Below are 21,998 nucleotides of genomic sequence, written 5' to 3'. Positions count from 1 at the left end.
CAAAGGAATGGAGGTGAAAGGAGATTCAACCAAACTTGTGATATTCACTGGTACGAACTTCCTAGTTTTGTGACTGTATTTCATAGAAAAAAGATTACGGGGAGTAGTTTCAAGTAATGAAAAGAAAGAATAAAGCAGCCCAAGACTCGTTAGACAAAGTGACAAAAGATTACAGGAAGTAGTTTTAGGTAATGAAAAGAAAGAATAAAGTAGCCCAAGGCTCATTAAACAAAGTGGCACAATGGGAAAGTAAGAACGAAGGGCCTTGGGTATACTTGGTCAGGCTCTTGGAGGTAAGTACAATCATCCTATAGATTTTACAAAAACTATCCGAGAGAATTAGCTAGCAATGGAGATGCTCTTTGGTGCTCGCATAAAGAATTCGAAGGTCCTTCTAAAACAAGATTTCTTCAACTTGCAAATGTCCGAGACTGCTACTCTTAGTTAACGTCTCAACCATATATGTGCCATTCAATGAAATAGCATTGCAAGTGGAGGATGATGACTCAAATGCTATATTACTCTCTAATCTCCCCCCAGTCAATAGATGAGGAGGATTACCTACGATAGGTTTTAGTTAATGCATGCTATAGTTTATAGATAGGTCCAGTTGCATGAATAATGAAGCTTGGGTATTTCACTTTACTTTCTTCTCAGTTCTTTGCTGGTCATCAAATATTGTTATAGATTTATGTGTGATTTTACATAGTTTCTCCCTAATCAAATCCCTTCCATCCAAACTCATGTCCGTCGAGCAATCCCAATTCTTGATCCCAAGCCATAAGCCCTTGTAGGAATGTAGAAAGCACATAATAAAAAAGTAGAAAGAGGGAGGAAGGGCTAACCTAGAAATGTTGTAGGTGACCAAAGCTGCAGTGGAGGGTGACCACAACAAAGAGCTTCCTCTTGTTGAAAGTATGCAAGATCGCCAAAGTGCAAGATGGCTAGAGCTACAGTGGGGTGCGACTAAAGCTTCACTCATTAAAAGATTGAACTGTGGTTGAGAACTTGAACTCATTAAAAGATTGAACTGTGGTTGAGAACTTGAATGACAAAGAGCTTCATTCCTTTAGGGTACACCGGTGAGTATGTCTCCAAGATGTTAAAAAGATGAAAATTCATATTAATTAGTTGTGGGGAAAAGAAGAGGGGTGAAAAGGAAGATGGCAAGGCCATGATTGAATTAAAGGGATAAAGGAGGAAGGGAAGGAGTTTCAATTAAAGAATAATGGTAGGAGGGGGCATTGAAGAAGGAGCCACTATGAGGTGACATTGGGAGGGGCGGAGGGACCACTTATGAAAGTGGAAGAGACATGGAGGGACCATTTATAATACGGATAACTTGACTTGTCGACGATGGGCTAAAGACCTACTCCGCTGGGTCTCAACATGGGATCTCAAAAGAAACCTTGCTAATTTAAAAATGGTATGCAAAGTTGTGTTGCCACATGCTTTCAAGATGGCAACAAAGGTAAAGATAGTTGGCGAAAGACCTTGCTCCTGCATTCGCACATAAAAGCCAAAGGCTTCCTCGCTTTCTTCTTGTTTAGCATACCCCAAGGTCATTGTACACCATGTAAACACATTAAAGACATGCAATGCTCCCACATTTTGTGTACATGTCCACCAAAGTGGTTCCCATAGATAAATCAAACTGAAAGCCAATCTTTAAAACTTTAGAGTTGTTTCCTAAACTTCCTTTAATCTTGTTGCCCCTCTTTCATCATGCAAGGCTATACTATTGGATGCCCTACCATGACATCCAAGCATACAAATCCAAATCCAACACATCCTCGTCTTGCTTGTTACAACCCATAATCATGCTAGACCAAGAAGACACATTGAAATAGACCAAGATGGCAGATAGGTGTCTAATGGGAGTTGTCCAAACGTTCAATTCTTGTGAATGCTTCTCAGCTTGACCTAAGGCTACACATGTAGCAAAAATACCAAGACTCTATGGAAAGCATGTAGTCAGTTGCAATGCCACTACCAAAGTGTGGCCTGAATGACCGCTATGCCTCAATTCAACTTCCAAAAATATCAATTGTAGAAAACCTCCTTCTATTACCACCTGTATGAGCACTTGCTTGTATGCATGCTTTGCATAGCTATAAGTTGTGCAAGATGCGAGATGAATGTGCTCATTCAATGAGGATTCTACCCTTGGCCACACATGGACGCAGCCCTTGTGAACCTTTTCTAGGATCTTAAATTTGAAGGAAGGGAGAATGTAAATATTATATATATACGTATAAATGTAAATATGATTATAAAGTAAAATATATAAACATAAATTTATTTAAAAACATATAAAAATATATAAAAGAAAAATAAAAATAAATATATAATCTCTCTCTCTCTCTCTCTCTCTCTCCCCCCCCCTCTCCCTCTCCCCCCCTCCCCACCGCCCCTTCTCTCTCTCTCTCTATATATATATATATATTCCTCTTTCTCTCTCCTCTCTCTCTCTCTATATATATATTCTGTCTCTCTCTCTCTCTCTTTGCAATTGTTAAGCTACCATTCTTCCAGTTCGCCTCATCACCACGTCATCTAGACTTGTGCCATGTCAGGTTTCACACGCATGGTTCATTGGCCACATCATGTGGGGTTGCAACATAAGGTCTCACGTGCGCATCGTCTCTCATGAACTGCCACTCATTTTCCAATTTGTTACTGTGTGCTTAACTCTGCTCTACTGCACCTAGTCTCATGCCATGTCACCATACTTTTGCCATTTCTCACGTAGACTGCGACTCTCTGCTCTATCTTTCTATTATACCTCGATCGTTGTTTTGCGTGCGAATGTGGCCATTCGTGCCAATGGCCATGTGGCCTCGGTGGCTGATTTAGCATCCCATGTCATGAACCTCGCATTTACTCCCATGAGTCAGAGTCTCAGAGCTGTCGAGTCTTGCCATGTGGCCTCTTCCAGCTTCCCATACAATTGACCAGCTCACCCTACATTGTGCCATGTCGTCTGCCCGCACACACCAAGACCACCACAGTCTGTCTCCTCCACGTGGTGTTCTCTCCTCTCCACATCGCCCTACTCGCTTATAATATGTGCGTGAGTGTGTCCCCGTTTGCCTAATTCATAACCCCTTTCCTCCATCAAAATCAACCTCATCCCCCTCCTCTGTGTTTGCGTGTGTTTGTGTGTGTGTGTGTTCCTTGTGGGGGAGGAGAGACTACAAGGAGAGGGAACCACATTCTAGGCACCACATGCCACCTCACAAATAAGAGTATTAAGTTGTAGGTACTAACAAAAGACTGCGAATCCCACCGTTCAATGAAAGAGAAAGTTGGATGGCTCTAACTATCCACTCTGGAAGTTCAAGATGAAGACCATCCTAAGTGCATACGAGCTTTGGGACACTACTATTGGAGTGGACGTGAGGCTGGTTGCGAGACCAGATCCAGCCAATGCAAGGACAACAGATAGTACCAACTGCGGATCAGATTCTCGCATGGACAAGAAGAAATGCAGATGCATCGTGTTCTATTGTCTGCAGTGTTAGTGATTCCGTCATGGTGTTAATTCAACATGTCATCACAGCGGAGGAGGCATGGACGGTCTTGAAAAATCAGTACGAGACCACGAATTAGATGTGGATTCAGAATCTAGAGACTCAACTCACGAACGAGAAGTTGTATGAGTCTCAAGCGGCAAAGAAGTTCATCACCAGGGTAAAGAATCTGTGCGATCAGATGATTGCGATTGGCATCACCATCACCAGCGAGAATCTAGCACAAAGGTGCATACGGACTCTCCCACCAAAGTACGATGATCTTGTTACGGCGCTGAATACGCAGAACAGAAATCCGCCCAACTTTGAGGATTTCAGTGCGATGCTTCTAGAAAAGAAGATGCATCAAAAGACAAGGACTGGAGAAGATTCGGCTTTCTGGACCGGATTAAAGAAAGATAAGGGTAAGGACTCTGGTAACCCATCTTCTTCTGATGATAAAAAGAGAGCTTCTATTGCAACAAGGCAGGGCACAAGCAGAATGAGTGCCAAAAGAAGATTGCAGATAAGAAGAACGGAGTAAAGAAAGAGTCCAGCAACAACATGCAGGCAATACCAGTAAAGCTGTTTGTCGCAATTGAGTAGATTTGCACGGAGGGAGTTCATGTACCTGCAGATGAACCGTGGATCATTGACAGTGGTGCATCGCACCACATGAGCAGTCGGAAGGATTGGTATACCTCTCTACAGCCGTAATTGCTGATGTTGTAGACGTAACTACCATACACACAGTCCATAATTTGTTCTTAAAACATCTTGTTGCAGCTCCACTTTGTAACTGAGCGCAAGAACATTCTGTCACGCCTAATCCAAGAGTACCATGATGAAGCATCACCATGTATACGCTCTGTAATGTTTATTACATGCGTGGCAAAAATACAACGGGTTTTTTTGACTTCACTGTCCTAGCAGAGATTCCAGAGGGTTAGAAAAGAGTTGAACTGTAGCACGCTTTTAATCGCCAGGTTTCAAACTTGGGATACGGGTGTAAGGTAAAATGTATTGATGTTTTGAAGTTGTTTACTGCATTGCACTGTGTTCTTCCACTAAAGTTTTACTTTATTCATCGATGTAGGTGTCGGGCATTCTGCATTTCACTCACTTGAATGCACAGCTCATTGATTACCGATGTGCTTCTTGCGGTAGAGTGCAAGTTAGTTTGCGAGCTCAACCATCCTTTCTACTTCACATGTATTTCTGTCCATTGTGTAGTGAAGATCCCTAGCCTCAGTGGACGAATCCTGCTACCCAATGGATTAGATGTAAATGTTGAGATTCGTGGCAACCATGTTGACACTCTTCTACGCATAGACACTTCATTCCTTGAGCTTCATGCTACTAGTGTTGTGCAAACTTGGTCACTTCTGCTAGATAGTGTCACGTTCACAATAAATAGTGCAGGTTCTATCATAGCATTTGAACCAAATGCATGAAGATTACACATACCATGTAGGAGTGAGCTGGTTTAGCTATTTTTTGAATAAGTGTTTCTGCAATAACTGTTTGAGCAGCCATGAGAATTGTGGATTCTCTTTTTTAGTCGTGACCTAAAGCATTTGGCTTTTGTTGTATACAGACATGCTGTGTGTTTAAGGAATTCTTTGAGCTTCTGCATTTGCAATAAATAAATTCATCTTGCCTCCAAAATATTTGCTTGTTTCTGCTCATATTAAAGATCATGGATTGGACATCGACTTTTCTATTTATGTTTGGTGTCTGCCACAATAAAAATGACAAAATTTCTATTGCCTCTTGAATATCGTGGAGTGTAATGACTCTTACACATAATTGCGTACCATATGTACTCATTGTATCGGTTTTAAAAGCTTTGTTTCAACCCTTTTAATACTCTTAAATGTATGACTAGTAACAGTATTGAAAATTAATGTTTCAAATTCTTACATACAACCTTGTGCGTAATAGTACGAGTCTTTTCGTGCTTTAGTAATGCTGAAATTTGGAGACTTGCAGGCAGTAAAAGCTTTGCAGTAAGAGAAAGTTCGCTTCGAAGGTCGCTTGTGCTTCCATTACTTTATTTCAACTGCAATCAACCTAAAGCCTTTGGCTTCTGTTGTATATAGACATGCTGTGTGTTTAAGTTCTTTGAATTCTGCATTTGCAATAAATAAATTCAGCTTGCCTCCAAAATATTTGCTTATTTATGCTCATATTAAAGATTGTGGATTGGACATCGACTTTTCTATTTCTATTTGTTGTCTACCACTATGAAAATGATAGAATTTCTATTGCCTCTTGAATATTGTGGAGTGTAATGAATCTTACACATACATTGCATACCATATGTACTCATTGTACCGGTTTTAAAAGCTTCGTTTCAGCCCTTTTAATACTCTTAAATGTATGATTACTAACAATATCGAAATTTACTGTTCTGAATTCTTACACACAACCTTGCATGTAATAGTACGAGTCTTTTCGAGCTTTAGTGATGCTAAAATTTAGAGACTTGCAAGTAGTAAAAAGTTTGCAGTAAGAGAAAGTTCGCTTAGAAGGTGAGTTGTGCTTACATTCTTCCATTACTTTATTTTAGCTGTACTAGAAGTTCAGTCCTCTTCATAGCTTGAAACACTGCTGCTCCTTTAATCTTCTACTGTCTCATTTCTGATCATAAAAATGGTGTGGTTTCTAAAAGTTTACTGTTACAATAGTAACATTCGATCATGATTTAGTAATGGTAATTGTTTTCATTATCTACTAAGTGTTCTGATGTTTGAGATGACTCTATTTACAATGCTTTCTTCTCATGAATAGTGTCATGCTTAAATGGGGTTTTCTTAGGAGTGCTGGCTCTAGAAAGATTGGCCAAACCTTGGGATTTAACAAGCTTCTAAACTTGTGTATCCACCGGACTTTAAAACTGCTTTCCCAATTTATAGTTTTTAGCAGTTGACAGACTATTCGCCATGGGTAAGGAGAAGGATGCTATAACAATATAAAAAAAAACTTTTTTGAAATCTTGCAGTAGCAGCACTAGAACAGTGTGGTACTCCCTCGCACCTTAATTGCAGTACATTATTCAAGTTAACTGTATAAGAGAGGACTTGATAGTGTCCAAGAAACTAGTAAAGACTACACAACCTTGCACGTAATAGTCCAACTCTTTCCACCCTTAAGTAATGCAAAAATTTGGAGGCTTGGAGGCATAAAAATATGTCGAGTAAGAGCAAGTCTGCTTTGAACGTTGCTTGTGCTTCCATTATTTCATGTCAACTATACCAAAAGTTTTGTCATCTTCATAACTTAAAGCACTACTGCTCCTTTTGTCTTTTACTGTGTCATTTTTTATCATAGAAATTGTATTGTTCATGAAAGTTTACTGTTGTGCTAGTAACGTTTCATCATGATTTGTTAGTGGCTAATAAGTGTTTTGATATTTGAGATGACTCAATTTACAACACTTTCTTCTGATGAGTAGTGTCATGCTTAGATGGGGTTTTTGAGAGTGGTGGTTGTAGAAAGATTGGCCATGGAGTTGGGATTTAAGGAGCTTCTGATGTGTGTCCATCGAACTTTAAAATTGCTACCTGGATTTTTTGCTTTGAGTAGCTGTGAATACTTTAGTGCACGGTATATATACCACCCAACAAGTTTTTGACTTCGAGGACAAGACAATTGTAGTCGCTCCCTCAGAGGGCTTCTCTCCACTCAACATTTTCATATACAAATTTTCAAAGGAGCTAGCATTTCCAACATTGTTCTATGGACACCCAAGAAACTACAACATCCCTACAAGAACACGCTACTAAGAAATAGCTCAATGGGAGCTAATGAACAAGGACCGTCCCTTTGCATACTGTATATAGAACCTGTTCTTCAAGATAGTCAAAATTCTAGTGCGACAAGTGCTTTCATCGACATGGGTTCATCTGAGGAAAGGCCAATTGTGTGGTAGAATACTAAAAGCAATGGACACAATGTAAGACACAAACATAGAGAAGCTACTACAATCAAACGTAGGATATCATGATTTTACATGCTTACATACATCATTGGATTATAAATAGAAGCTAAATAAGAACTTATTTGCAATGATTCGACACTTGGGACATCCTACATTCTTCGTCACATTGTCTTCTGCAGAGAGACTTTGGGAACCACTAATGGCATGCCTTCAAAATCTCTACAACAAATCTGCCAATATTGAGGGAGTCACCTCACAAATGATAGCAAGAGAGCTAATTAGATCAGATCATGTCACAACAGCAAGATACCACGTCAACAAGTTCCAAGCATTGAAAAGGTTGCTAAAGTGGGACAATAGAATTATTGGGGAAGTGATTGCCTTTTTCTTTGTTACAGAATTCCAAAATCGGTTTGTTGTGGATTAGAAATGCACCACAATATGGCATTGTGACAGATGAGGAAGTTCTAAACTTTGTTGACACATATATAACAACAGACAACAATTGGTTGGCGTCAAGCAACAGGGATTTGCAAACTCACAAACATAGGCACACATGCAAAAAATGGACCCCAAAATCCAGATTTGGATTCCCAAGGCCACCTATGCGAAATTCAAAGATAATTGTCCCACTTGAGACTAGCCTATTAACACGTACAATCAAAGACACTCTTTAAAAATTTGAAAACACCTTAGAGGATCGTTCCATCATGAACTTAGTCTTTGTTAATTTATTGGCAAAGTTAAACATATTAAAAGATGAATACATAAGTTGTATTCGAGCTAGAGTAACACAACCAACAATTTTACTACAAAGGCAACCCAAGGATGTATACACAATCAATTTTAATCCAAGAATAACAGAACTATCCGGGTGCAAATACTGACATACAATATGTTCTAAACTCGCATGGAGTAGCTTCTTAATGTACATCATACATTACCAAAGCCAACAAGGCGATAACACAAGCAATTAAGGAAGTAATGGCAACATGTATCAATTCAAATGCTCTAGCAACGGAAAGGATACGAAAGGTTGGCAATGCAATCCTCAACACTCAGCATATTAACTCACAACAAGCTGTCTACATTGCATTATCTCTACCTCTAACAAGTAGCATAAGGAACTTCACTTACAAAACACAAGCATAGTTGATGAACGTATATTGTTGTTAAAACGAAGACATCAATTAGGAAAAATGGATCCAAATAGTACCTTTTTTTTAAAATGACCAAATAAAAAAATATTGTAACCGCAACAGCATCATGCAACACTTACATTTGGCTGATTTCACAGCAAACTACACCATTAAAAATAAAATGTTACACAAGCAAAAAAAAGAAAAGATACTTCGCTTTAACAATTTCAACGCAATAAAAGACCCAGAAAACCACTACAGAGAATAGTGTCTTCTCTACTTACCATTCATAACACATGAGCATGTTCTTGACAATGTGTGCATGACATGTACGAAGCAAATGAAGCAGAAATACAACAGAATAGAAAGAGTTACAACAACTTGATTGTTGAAAAACCTCCAAACATACAACTAGACACAATAAATACATCATCGAGTGACTCAGACATTGGAAAGGTTCATGAGGGCGTGGACCTAGGCATCGATCTAGATATCCGATGTCAACAAAGAAGAAACACTATGTGTGCCAACTTTACATACATGACAATGCCGGATGAAGAATTCCATGCCAAGCTCAGGCAACTAACACAAGAGCAAAGACTAATAGTGGACAATTTAATGCTACAAAAAAGAATAAAAAGCACCATGTGCTTTCATTTATTTCTAACAGGCAACGTGGGGACTAGAAAAACTTTTACATTGCTTCTCATAGTCCAAAATCTACTACGACATTACAGTCACAGGCAAACATTAGACACTGAACTACCAAGAGTCCTCTTGTTGGCATACACAAGTAGAGCAGCATTCATCATTGGAGGTGCAACAATCCATTCAGCACTACACTTGCCTTTGTTAACATTAGCTTACACAAGCTTGTCTTCTTAAAAATTGCAACAGCTATCTTCATTGTACAAAAAGGTAGAACTAATAGTGTTCGACGCAGTATCCTTAATAGGTCAAAATACTTTTTTAGCTGCAGACATGCACATATATGAGATCAAACACAATCACTTGGAGCCCTTTGGCGGAGTTGATGTACCCTTATATGGAGACCTATGCCAAGCAAGCCCAACAAAGGATTCATGGATTTTCTTAGATAAGCCCACTAATACAACAATAATGCCATCCATCTAGAAAAACACATTCAAATATTACGAGCTCACAAAACCGATGCATCAAAACAACTCTCACTACCTGCAAATATTAAACAAAATTAGAATTGGTCAACCTTATTCTATACAAACACAGCAAAGGATACACACAACAATGAGGCGCTCCAAGTTCTCAATTCCAAAGCACATACAATAATGACAAAGGACACAAAGCACAAAACATGCACTAAAGGACTAAGATTCCAAACGACCCCAAAACAACAACTGGCTTGCATTCCAAACTAAATCTAAAAGAAGGCATGCTCATAGAGATATGCTTGGGCAATGTAGATACTAAAGACGGCCTTGTCAACGGAGCAGATGGAACATTCACAACTACTAATGTGAGGGAAGGGAAAACATAATGTGGATTGATTTCAACAATAACAAAATAGGGACAAGAATGTGAGCACAACAAAACTACTTGTACAATGAAACAACACCAAAAAATTGGACTCCAATTTTCACCGTAACAAGAGAGTTTCAAATTGGAAAGAACACGCTGAACACAGTAACGCGCACACAATTCCCTGTATAACCTACAACAAGGACAATACATCAAGCACAGGGCCTGTCCATGGACAACTTGGCTTCTGACCCTTCAAATATCAAATTGCACGGACTAATATACATGACACTATCAAGAATAAGAGACCCCACCAATTTGTACCTCCTAAAAAACATATAATCAAAACAAATAAAGGTGGATGATAGTGTTCTTCAGGAAATCACAAGGCTACGTACACAATGCACATGGCCTTGCATGCTCAGTAGAGTACTGAGTGATTAGAGGTGATTAGGTTTTGTGATTTACTTTTGTGGTAATTACTGCCCGGTGGTGGTAGCTCTCATCAGCCACGTCTGTCCTAGCTAATATTCCATTGTTAATTACCAACCACTGGAGTGGCCTGCTCACCATGGTGTCTGCTTCATGATTACAAGCTCGTCTGGGGCGGTGCCTAAGATTCCACTGCAATGGCCTCCAATTAATATGGATGGAACCCCGAGCTCTAGCCACCACAGTGGCTTGAATTTTATGATATATAAGATTTGTAGCATTTGGCATTCTATGTTGCTCTCATCTGCCCCTGCTCTGCTACTTTGCTCCATACCCCTCCTCTAGCTCTTTTCCACCCCTGCTCTACTTTTCTCCATGCTCCCTCCTCCAACTCTCGTTACTCATTTGCTACTCACCCACTCATCTCCACCATGCCTACTACCACCCCCCTCGATGTACTGTGATCCCAATGTTATCTGCCTTCTCATATAAGGTGATTGCATTGCACTCACTTGGAGTAAAAATGTTGGCACTAGTGGAGACCCTTCTTCCCATAGTCGATTCCCCCCAATTATGCATGTCACCACGAGGTGGAGCTAACCAATGATTAGCCCATGCAACACTGATGATTGTATGGTGAGCTTGATTTGCTGGTGGATCACCTACATGGAAGGCATGTGGTGATTGACAAGGTGGTTGTCGCTACATACACATGACTGGATACTTACTTTAAGAGACGCATCTTTCCAACCGTGCATGGCGGTGATTAGAGTGACTATATAGTTGATGATAGCAAAGGATTTTATTTCTTTATCCAGGCCTTTGAGGCTCTCCGTGTCTACAAAAACATCTCTCTAAGCAACTGTTCTTAGGGTCCCTAGTAGAGTCGATCCTCCGGATCATTTTGGTATTGTAATGCAGTGACAAGCCCAGCAAAGAAGTGCTGTGATCCATAGTCTTTTGCATCAAACATATTAGAGAAATTTTCAACTATCTCTTCCATTGAATGTGGAGTTCGTGGTCATTTTGGTATACTAGATTTGTTGTTTTGCCTCAGGTATTCGTTGTGCAATTGTCTTGCCTTAAACTGTGTTGGATCGACGGTTGTATTGCATGCATATTGCAAAACTTGATACATAGTCTCTAAAAGCCATCAAGGAGGAAGGAGGTGAAGGAGGAGAAGGAGGAGGCAGGAGGAGGAGGGAGGAGGAGGAGGGAGGAGGAATAAGGGAGGAGGAGGAGGAGGAGGGAGGAGGAGGAAGAAGAGGAGGGAGGAGGGAGGAAGGAGTACAAGGGTAGGGAGTATGAGGGTAAGGGCATGGTAGAACACGATAGTGTAAGGAAGCATGGACAAAATGGAGATCAATCACATGAACACAATAGTGAAAGAGTTCATTCCATTGATATTTATACATATTGGGCTGTACACAATTCATAGGTACTTCTAGGGTGGGACCTCTTTCGTAGGGGACATCTTGGACAAGAGTCCCTCCAATTTTTGTGGGGACCTCTTGAGTCTCTACATGAAGTGGGGAAACCTCATGGGTCCCTCCACAAAGTGAGGGGGACCTCAAAAAATGTAAGCTTTTAGTGTTTCTCTCTATAGCCATAGTATTTCTCTCTCTAGATCCTGATTTTGCAAGGATGATTGGATCTTTTCTAGCAAGGATTTTGGCTATCCACATCCTTTAAGATTCATCATACCATCTGCCAAGCTCTCAAGAACTACAAGCGAAACTTTGCCGCTACTCTGTGCACACAATGATCTCATCTTTGTTACTCCAGACTGTACTTCAGTCCCTTGTTGCCACAAAGTAAACATTCCCCCAGACCGATTTGGCTACCCATCCTCGGGTATCTGATGCTTTGAGTGGGAAGATTTTTGAACTTTGTTCCTTCCATGGAGTTTTTTGGTTGTCAAGCTTGGTCTAATTTACCTTCTTTTGATGTGATTTTGTCATTGAAGTAGTTCTCGCCTTGTTGTTGATTGTGTGCAAAGTTTCTCTTCTCTTGTAGATTGAATGTGTACCTAATTTTTCCTTTTGATAATGCTTGGCATTTCTCATCTTTTTCTTGTAGGTGGTATGTAGATGCACATGCTAAGGGGCCTTGTGTTTGATTACCTTGTTTGGCATCAAATTTGGCTCACAAAAACATACTCTTTTACTTGATACATCCTTTTTGTTTAAAATGTATGTCTCCTTGGTTCTTAAAATTTGATTCATTGTCTTTTGAGAGGAATTATTATAAGAGAGAAAAGGATGAGGTGCTCAATGATGAGGTTTAGGACTGCATGTATGGCTTTGGAGTCCATGGGCCAATTTTTGGTATTGACAATGTCAACAACGTGAGTTGAGTGTACCTAGTTTTGTATTGATTTGCATTAATATCATATGTGGTGCTTATATCAACTTTATATTGTCACCTAAATACTGTGAAAGTACATGCTTGGAGCTTGTTGGATGTCTTGTGCTACCTAAAGCAAATATTCAATTTGAACACCTACTCACCTATGGACTCTTGAGGACTGTGCTTTGATTTTGAGATTGAATGTTTGACATGTTAGTGCTTTTCCTTTTCAATGGGGTTTTATTTGTGCATCTATTGTGTCTAAAGTGGAAAAACTTGTGTGTCTATGAACCTAACCTATGTGTCTAGGTTCGAACTTACAAAGTTGTAGGATTCAAGAGAATCATATCTGCAAATATTATTCATGGATGCCATGGTTGAGAAACCATGTTATTATTCATAATTCAATCCCCAAATGGAGTTTTACTAAATGATACTCCTCTATTTGTTTTTATCCTTCTTTCTTTCAAAGACCAAAATCATCATTGGAAACATGTTTCTTAGAGAAACTCTGTCATTTTGGTCTTTAAATTTTGTTGAAGCTTTTCTAGTCTTGTACTTGAGTTGATAGGCATGTTGGCAAGTTGACTAGTATAGGGAGTTGACACTTGGAGTTCATATCTAGATATGCTTTTGGTAGATGTACAACCTCTTCATTTTGTAAGATGGATGGTCGGATTGTGTTCCATCCTTGAATGATGCATGCCTCTACTAATTTGTTTGGCTTTAGTGATGCATGTAGGTCTATCTCTGCTCTACTTTGGATCTCTTGGGTTTGATTCTTTTCATGTGTTGAAAGCATTCCATATGTGGCCAAGGTGGGTTGGAGATCTTCATGTTGAGGAACATTTGTAAATGATGACTCCATGCTTGGCGTGTAACCCATTTTTGTGGATATAAACTCACTCTTTATAGGCTCCGCACACTATCGTCCAGGTACCCACATTTCTTTTAGCACATTACATGGTCTATCAATAGTTGCAAGTGCTTTTGGGATAGCAAAATTCCCCACTTTCTTACTACATATTTTGGGAATCCATTCCCACCTTAATCTTCTATCCAAGTGTTGATGTCTATGGGGCAGAAAGTGGTGCACATCTTTCTTTTGTATCTAGATACATTTTTTCCTTAGTTGTTTGGATTGCATATGATTGTAGGAGTACTCATTGTTGCTGAAGGACCAGTGCCTTTTCTATTGATGGTTCCGTGTTGACATTCTCTTGGGTAGCCATTTGATTGAGTGATTCACTTTGAAGTCCTCTTTGATCTTTATTGTTGAACAAATCCTGACCGTAGAGTCTTCATGTGTCTTGATATTGTTGGCTCTCCCTTTTCAATTCTATCAACTGTGTAGATCTTTGATATGAGCCGGTGTCAATTGCTAGCACTTGTTTGAGTTTATTAAGGTCCACTTTTAAGTCATGTATCTCATTGTTTTGCTCTGTAGGGCATGAAGTAAGTTTGTTCTTTTTATTCTACTCTTCTTGTAGTTGTTGCCTGATCTGTATCAACTATTGTTGCCAAGTATTCTAACATGCTCTTGGAAAATATTCTTGAGTTGTTGCAGATCTTGTGGTGGGCAATATTCCCTCTTGTACTCCCCTATTGAATGTGTCAAGAATAGGTCTTCAAGGGTTTTGATAAGAGAGTGGATCCGACTGTTGTACCTTTGTAGTTGTCTTTGGGAAATCCTCTGGTGCATGGCATCTTTGCCCTTACTTTAGGGCCCTTTTTCTTGGTCATTTGAAGGACAAATTGGACCTTGTTAAAGCCCACCTTTCCCACTCTGAAAGAGCATGTTTTGCAAAAAAATATCACTACTTTTGGCCTAATTTTTTACATCATTTCGAAGTCCAATCATTGCTCCATTTTGAGGCACATTTCAACATAAAAATGATTATAACGTTGCCAAAATGTACCAGAATTGCTTGCAATCTTCACTAACATGATTAGCCATTCACAAACAGTATATCTACAAAAATTATGAGGACTATTAGGCAACCCTTAGACAACTTTGTCAAAGTATTGCTCAAAGGGCAACACATCATTCGAAAATTGACATTGTTCATAAAGGACACCATTTATTGGTTAAATTCAACACCCCACAATGGAACCCATATGGGACCAACTTGTAGAGGACAACCCCCAATACCTCAACATGTATACCAATAATACAATGGATAAATTGGAGTCAATCCCACAAGAACTTGACATGCAACATTATCCAATTCATGCATCCTTATGTTCTCAGGCAAAGGTAATCTTGAAGAATTCCTTCCTTTATTTGAGAAAAAATGGTAAGGGGTACTTCAAGGCATGCAAAAGATTAATTAAACTTTTTCCCACAAGCTCTTATTAGAGAACCATATGATTGGTACCAAATTGAATGTGGAAATACAAAGCTTATGGCCCATGCTACGACAATATTTTATGCTACAATTTGTAGTCAATCACTGATAGAGCAATGTTGGATCTCAATCAGGATGCATCATCCACAAATTTGGGCAATCATGAAAGATCAAATAACATGATTCAGAAAGTGAAGTTGCCAAGGGTAGTTCAAAAAATAGGGATATTGTGACAAATAATTTCAATAACCTAAAAAGCACTATCATAGAGAGAAAGCTGTCACTAACGTATGTCGCAATGATGATTGAAGAACCAATTGAAAGGGGTTGGAAAATTATTGAAGCAAAATTAGAAAGACGGGTTTCCAAATTGTATGGTGACACAAGTGAAGTCACCTCTAATCCACCAATGCACGTATTGCAAATCCTATAGAATCATCAAATGCACTAGACCCTAATGAGGGTCATTTGGCAAAGGTTTTAAGAGGAATCCCTATCACTAACATGTGCACAATGGAAAGTCAACTAACAAGCAAAAAGAAAAAGAAGAAGAAAGGAGCTAAGAAAGGCAATGTGAATGTGCAATCAACTGAGGACCCAGAACTAACCCTCACAAAAGTAGATTACACAAAGGGGAAGAAATCCAAAGTTTTACACCAAATTGTTGTAACACATGTCTCTTGGGTGATGAAAACCCAAAATGTGGCATTCAAGAAGATCTCGATCACCAAGGCTCTTCACATGCAATGAAAAGGATGTACACAGCATCCTGTGTGTGATAAATCTCAAATATTGGTGCCAACCATGGATTAAATTATGTTTTACAGCTATTTTTATTTAAAGAAAAGTATTTCTTGTGAAGAGATTACAAGAGAATCACATTTAGTCAGTGATGTTTAGCAATTCTCACACAAGTTCTTATTAGTCATTTTTTATATTTCAAATATTCGATTTTTGTAGTTCTTCCACCAAATTAATCATTTATATTGGTTAAGATTCCTTTTAAATTCTATTTTATCAACATCTTTCCATTCCAACTGCCATTGCATTGTACTACAAAACAATTTCAACCTTAAAATGGATTGAAATCTCATTATTTTCTCACATGATTGTAATTGATCGCTCCTTTTTATTGGAATTTTTATATTGAATCTTTCAAAATGTTTAACTTGAAAGAAACCTTACTTGGAAGCTCATTGGAATTCATATCTTTCATTTGAATTTATATTTTAGCATTTGTGAGAGGGTTGTTACCAAATCAGTTTAGTGATCGAAACCATCATATATAATCCGATAAAATTTAAAGTTGAGGCTATTGATTATGAAAAGCTTAATTTAATGCGTATGTTTTTCCCCAATGTGATGAGGCATATTTTATAGCACATATCAAGAGGTCATTACTTTAAAACACAAATTTATTGCAACTAGCTCTACTTTAAATAATGAGGAGGCTTTGAAGCATTTTATGGACTATATCATTTTATTGAATATCAGAAAGACATTGAGATTTTAACTTTTATTTTCTCAAAAGATTTAAAATCACATATTAATGCAGCAAGCTTTTAAAGATTACTATTGTTTGACAAATGCATCACTTCATTTGGATGCTTACATTTTGTAAGATCTTCTCAAAAGGAACTTGGAAAAGATATAAAAAACCTTTTTTATAAAGTCAGAATCGACTCCAATTGTATATGCTAATTTACATTCTTGTAATATGATTGCTTTTGTTTGTGGAAGGTGACAAAAGTCAAAAATTTGATGTTAAAGGAAAGAAAGTTGTTGTCATGAAAAATCTCCAAAAGTGCAACTAGTACAAGTCCTACTTTGATAAACAGTGTAGCATCCATGTCAGCTTGTTCACAAAATCTCTACACTAAAGAGGAACCTATGTGTTACCTTATTAAGGAAAAACCTAAATTTTATTCCAATGGCAGAACAATCTCCTTCTAATAGCCCTCTGACTAGTGTAGAGCCTTTTGAAGAGGAGAATAGTCTTGTGAAGCCCTAATTCCACTCTCCAAACCTAGTCTCCTCCAATTCGATGTACACTTTTGCTTCTTCCTTCATCAAGATCATTGCAAGAGTATCCACCATTCTCTCCCTTGCCCCATTGTCCTACTACACATCCTACATTGTGTGCTCGATTGCCCATGAGTCCCTCACAAGAAGCAATTAGATATTTTGCTGACATTTTTGGCATCCCAAGAAGCTTCATTATCTTAGGTGTGCAAAGACTTAGGTGTTGAAGATCCTATTGTGATGCCTTTTGTCCCAAAATCTCAAAATGCAAGTTGTAAGCGCATTACTTGTCCAACAACCCTCTTTCTTTGCTATAGTTTGTTGGAGGTGGCAAACATCACATGTCTTGGAAACACATGGACATGGCCTTGGCAACACATGGACATTGCATGGCACTTTAGGGTAGTTGTTGAGGGAACCAAAGACGTCCGAGATTCCTCCTCAATTGTTGAAGCTTCTGCCCATCTCTTGCATGTAATACATGGTGCCAAGTTCTCTTGGATTATCTTGACTGATGGCGAGATTCTTTGAGAGCCTAGCTCACCCTTGAGCTCAACATACTACAGGCAGTTTGTAATTCTCTACAAATAGATTGGCGCTATAAAGAAGTCATCTATCGAAGTATCTAGCGGTCGTGGTGCTTGTCTACTGCATTATTATCATTTAATCCTTTTCCCGATCCTCCAACAAGCTCCATAGAGTTGAGGAGGATCGCGTATGATAGTTTTCATTAGTGCATGCTACGCAATTGCATGAATAATAAATCTTGGGTATTTCAATTTACTTTCTTTTGGGTTCTTTGCTCGTCATGGAATACTATTAGATTTTTATTGCATGTGTGATTTTACAGCTGGTACCAGAGTAGTGATCAAAGGAATGGAGGTGAAAGGAGATTCAACCAAACTTGTGATATTCACTGGTACGAACTTCCTAGTTTTGTGACTGTATTTCATAGAAAAAAGATTACGGGGAGTAGTTTCAGGTAATGAAAAGAAAGAATAAAGCAGCCCAAGACTCGTTAGACAAAGTGACAAAAGATTACAGGAAGTAGTTTTAGGTAATGAAAAGAAAGAATAAAGTAGCCCAAGACTCATTAAACAAAGTGGCACAATGGGAAAGTAAGAACGAAGGGCCTTGGGTATACTTGGTCAGGCTCTTGGAGGTAAGTACAATCATCCTATAGATTTTACAAAAACTATCCGAGAGAATTAGCTAGCAATGGAGATGCTCTTTGGTGCTCGCATAAAGAATTCGAAGGTCCTTCTAAAACAAGATTTCTTCAACTTGCAAATGTCCGAGACTGCTACTCTTAGTTAACGTCTCAACCATATATGTGCCATTCAATGAAATAGCATTGCAAGTGGAGGATGATGACTCAAATGCTATATTACTCTCTAATCTCCCCCCAGTCAATAGATGAGGAGGATTACCTACGATAGGTTTTAGTTAATGCATGCTATAGTTTATAGATAGGTCCAGTTGCATGAATAATGAAGCTTGGGTATTTCACTTTACTTTCTTCTCAGTTCTTTGCTCGTCATCAAATATTGTTATAGATTTATGTGTGATTTTACATAGTTTCTCCCTAATCAAATCCCTTCCATCCAAACTCATGTCCGTCGAGCAATCCCAATTCTTGATCCCAAGCCATAAGCCCTTGTAGGAATGTAGAAAGCACATAATAAAAAAGTAGAAAGAGGGAGGAAGGGCTAACCTAGAAATGTTGTAGGTGACCAAAGCTGCAGTGGAGGGTGACCAGAACAAAGAGCTTCCTCTTGTTGAAAGTATGCAAGATCGCCAAAGTGCATGATGGCTAGAGCTACAGTGGGGTGCGACTAAAGCTTCACTCATTAAAAGATTGAACTGTGGTTGAGAACTTGAACTCATTAAAAGATTGAACTGTGGTTGAGAACTTGAATGACAAAGAGCTTCATTCCTTTAGGGTACATCGGTGAGTATGTCTCCAAGATGTTAAAAAGATGAAAATTCATATTAATTAGTTGTGGGGAAAAGAAGAGGGGTGAAAAGGAAGATGGCAAGGCCATGATTGAATTAAAGGGATAAAGGAGGAAGGGAAGGAGTTTCAATTAAAGAATAATGGTAGGAGGGGGCATTGAAGAAGGAGCCACTATGAGGTGACATTGGGAGGGGCGGAGGGACCACTTATGAAAGTGGAAGAGACATGGAGGGACCATTTATAATACGGATAACTTGACTTGTCGACGATGGGCTAAAGACCTACTCCGCTGGGTCTCAACATGGGATCTCAAAAGAAACCTTGCTAATTTAAAAATGGTATGCAAAGTTGTGTTGCCACATGCTTTCAAGATGGCAACAAAGGTAAAGATAGTTGGCGAAAGACCTTGCTCCTGCATTCGCACATAAAAGCCAAAGGCTTCCTCGCTTTCTTCTTGTTTAGCATACCCCAAGGTCATTGTACACCATGTAAACACATTAAAGACATGCAATGCTCCCACATTTTGTGTACATGTCCACCAAAGTGGTTCCCATAGATAAATCAAACTGAAAGCCAATCTTTAAAACTTTAGAGTTGTTTCCTAAACTTCCTTTAATCTTGTTGCCCCTCTTTCATCATGCAAGGCTATACTATTGGATGCCCTACCATGACATCCAAGCATACAAATCCAAATCCAACACATCCTCGTCTTGCTTGTTACAACCCATAATCATGCTAGACCAAGAAGACACATTGAAATAGACCAAGATGGCAGATAGGTGTCTAATGGGAGTTGTCCAAACGTTCAATTCTTGTGAATGCTTCTCAGCTTGACCTAAGGCTACACATGTAGCAAAAATACCAAGACTCTATGGAAAGCATGTAGTCAGTTGCAATGCCACTACCAAAGTGTGGCCTGAATGACCGCTATGCCTCAATTCAACTTCCAAAAATATCAATTGTAGAAAACCTCCTTCTATTACCACCTGTATGAGCACTTGCTTGTATGCATGCTTTGCATAGCTATAAGTTGTGCAAGATGCGAGATGAATGTGCTCATTCAATGAGGATTCTACCCTTGGCCACACATGGACGCAGCCCTTGTGAACCTTTTCTAGGATCTTAAATTTGAAGGAAGGGAGAATGTAAATATTATATATATACGTATAAATGTAAATATGATTATAAAGTAAAATATATAAACATAAATTTATTTAAAAACATATAAAAATATATAAAAGAAAAATAAAAATAAATATATAATCTCTCTCTCTCTCTCTCTCTCTCTCCCCCCCCCTCTCCCTCTCCCCCCCTCCCCACCGCCCCTTCTCTCTCTCTCTCTATATATATATATATATTCCTCTTTCTCTCTCCTCTCTCTCTCTCTATATATATATTCTGTCTCTCTCTCTCTCTCTTTGCAATTGTTAAGCTACCATTCTTCCAGTTCGCCTCATCACCACGTCATCTAGACTTGTGCCATGTCAGGTTTCACACGCATGGTTCATTGGCCACATCATGTGGGGTTGCAACATAAGGTCTCACGTGCGCATCGTCTCTCATGAACTGCCACTCATTTGCCAATTTGTTACTGTGTGCTTAACTCTGCTCTACTGCACCTAGTCTCATGCCATGTCACCATACTTTTGCCATGTTCTCACGTAGACTGCGACTCTCTGCTCTATCTTTCTATTATACCTCGATCGTCGTTTTGCATGCTAATGTGGCCATTCGTGCCAATGGCCATGTGGCCTCGGTGGCTGATTTAGCATCCCATGTCATGAACCTCGCATTTACTCCCATGAGTCAGAGTCTCAGAGCTGTCGAGTCTTGCCATGTGGCCTCTTCCAGCTTGCCATACAATTGACCAGCTCACCCTACATTGTGCCATGTCATCTGCCCGCACACCAAGATCACCACAGTCTGTCTCCTCCACGTGGTGTTCTCTCCTCTCCACATCGCCCTACTCGCTTATAATATGTGCGTGAGTGTGTCCCCGTTTGCCTAATTCATAACCCCTTTCCTCCATCAAAATCAACCTCATCCCCCTCCTCTGTGTTTGAGTGTGTTTGTGTGTGTGTGTGTGTTCCTTGTGGGGGGGGAGAGACTGCAAGGAGAGGGAACCACATTCTAGGCACCACATGCCACCTCACAAATAAGAGTATTAAGTTATAGGTACTAACAAAAGACTGCGAATCCCACCGTTCAATGAAAGAGAAAGTTGGATGGCTCTAACTATCCACTCTGGAAGTTCAAGATGAAGACCATCCTAAGTGCATACGAGCTTTGGGACACTACTATTGGAGTGGACGTGAGGCTGGTTGCGAGACCAGATCCAGCCAATGCAAGGACAACAGATAGTACCAACTGCGGATCAGATTCTCGCATGGACAAGAAGAAATGCAGATGCATTGTGTTCTATTGTCTGCAGTGTTAGTGATTCCATCATGGTGTTAATTCAACATGTCATCACAGCGGAGGAGGCATGGACGGTCTTGAAAAATCAGTACGAGACCACGAATTAGATGCGGATTCAGAATCTAGAGACTCAACTCACGAACGAGAAGTTGTATGAGTCTCAAGCGGCAAAGAAGTTCATCACCAGGGTAAAGAATCTGTGCGATCAGATGACTGCGATTGGCATCACCATCACCAGCGAGAATCTAGCACAAAGGTGCATACGGACTCTCCCACCAAAGTACGACGATCTTGTTACGGCGCTGAATACGCAGAACAGAAATCCGCCCAACTTTGAGGATTTCAGTGCGATGCTTCTAGAAAAGAAGATGCATCAAAAGA

This window comes from Dipteris shenzhenensis, chromosome 28 (assembly GCF_047967505.1).
Source record: "Dipteris shenzhenensis isolate YYH24624 ecotype China chromosome 28, Dip_SZ_1.0, whole genome shotgun sequence".
Taxonomy (NCBI): domain Eukaryota; kingdom Viridiplantae; phylum Streptophyta; class Polypodiopsida; order Gleicheniales; family Dipteridaceae; genus Dipteris; species Dipteris shenzhenensis.
This window is presented reverse-complemented; position numbering follows the sequence as displayed.